Source organism: Austrofundulus limnaeus, unplaced genomic scaffold (genome assembly GCF_001266775.1).
Source record: "Austrofundulus limnaeus strain Quisiro unplaced genomic scaffold, Austrofundulus_limnaeus-1.0 Scaffold907, whole genome shotgun sequence".
Taxonomy (NCBI): domain Eukaryota; kingdom Metazoa; phylum Chordata; class Actinopteri; order Cyprinodontiformes; family Rivulidae; genus Austrofundulus; species Austrofundulus limnaeus.
The window spans coordinates 11477-13218 of record NW_013953309.1 but is presented as its reverse complement, the minus strand read 5'-3'; positions in this window follow the sequence as shown (position 1 = coordinate 13218).

Genomic DNA, 1742 nt, shown 5'->3' with positions numbered 1-1742 from the left:
CCTAAATGCACTGAGTTGCCGCCATGTGATTGGCTGATTAGAAATTAAGTGTTAACGAGCAGTTGGACAGGTGTACCTAATAAAGTGGCCGGTGAGTGTAATTGTGGATTATAAAAATTTTTTAATCAGAATCAGCTTTATTGGCCAAGTGTGTTGACACAAGGAATTTGTTTCTGGCTGATGTCTCTCTAACACATACACTACTCAAAAAGTTAGGGATATTTGGCTTTCATGTGAATTTTATGGAAAATGTAAAAAGTTGACGCTACAGCAATATCATGAAAGTAGGACATTTGATTAAAAGAATTCACTGGTGATTTCCTCATCTCCAAACAATTTATTGAAACAAAAATTAACAACAATGGTGGGCACAAAAAAATTCAACATCTCAATAACTCGTCATGTGCCCTTGAGCATCAATTACAGTTTGACGTCTTATGCTGTTCACGTCGGCTTATTGTCTGCTGGGGCATGGCATCCCACTCTTGAAAGGCAGCCCTCAGGTCATTCAGGTTCTGGGGTGCAGAGTTTTGAGCTTCTACAAGGCGACTCGGCTGATCCCACAGGTTTTRAATGGGATTCAGGTCTGGAGAAAGCMCAGGCCATTCCATTTGAGGTACACCAGTCTCCAACAGCCGTTCCCTGGTGATGCGACCTCGAGCTGGAGCATTGTCGTCCATGAAGATGAAACCAGGCTTGTGTTGTTCATGTAGGGCACAATCACTGGATTAATGATGTTATTCAGGTACAGTAGTATGGGCTGGTCACTGTACCATTCACAAAGTGTAGGGCAGTTCTGTACCAACTGGAGACACCTGCACACAATGTAACACCGCCACCATCAAAAGCTTGTCTGGTGACAACAGTGGCTGATGCATAGCGCTCTCCTTGATATCTCCAGCATCGCTGGCGGCCATAGTTTCTGCTCAACGTGAATCGACTTTCATCAGAGAATAGCACTGAGACCCACTGGTCCCTCGTCCAGTAAATGCTCCCTGGCCCATGCAAGACGAAGACGCCTGGTGGTGTGGTCAGGTACCCTTGCAGGTCATCTAGCAAGCAGACCACGCCGATGTAACCGGTTTCTAATGGTTTGACCTGACACTTGGGTGCTTCTCACTTCCCTTAACTGTGCCTGGAGTTGAGTGGCATTCATCATCTGGTTTCTCAGGGCATTGTTCACAATGTAGCGGTCATCAGCATGGGATGTGGTCAAAGGACGTCCACTTCTACACATTTCTGTGACTTTTCCAGTCTCTCTTTATCTCTGTTGCAACCTGCTGATGACACTGTGACACTCTAAGCTCAGTGGCCATTTCCATCTGAGAACGTCCTGTTTGAAGTATCCCAATGGCAAGGCAGATGTACAGTATGTATGTGTGCAGTATCACTGCAGGAAAATACATCCCATTTGGCTTTACAGGCATCTGCAGGTCTGTTTTTGACCAAATTTACCTCATCTACCTTTAGTGTTGCTGTTACTCTGTATGCTACATAAACAGAAGATCAAAGACGTAAATGACGGACATCATTTTCGAAAAARGACAGCACACAAGCGTTCTATGGCGTGTATACAAGCATCGACCATAACTTATCCTAACGTTGGTAAATGTCATCTACCTTGCCGGTTGGGCTGGTTTCTCCGGCTTGCTGCTGTTGCGGCGTGTCTCGGTGGAGTGGTGGATGTGGATGGAGTCGCTCGGCCCTCGGATTGTCCCTCGTGTTTGGACGGAGCGCCTGGG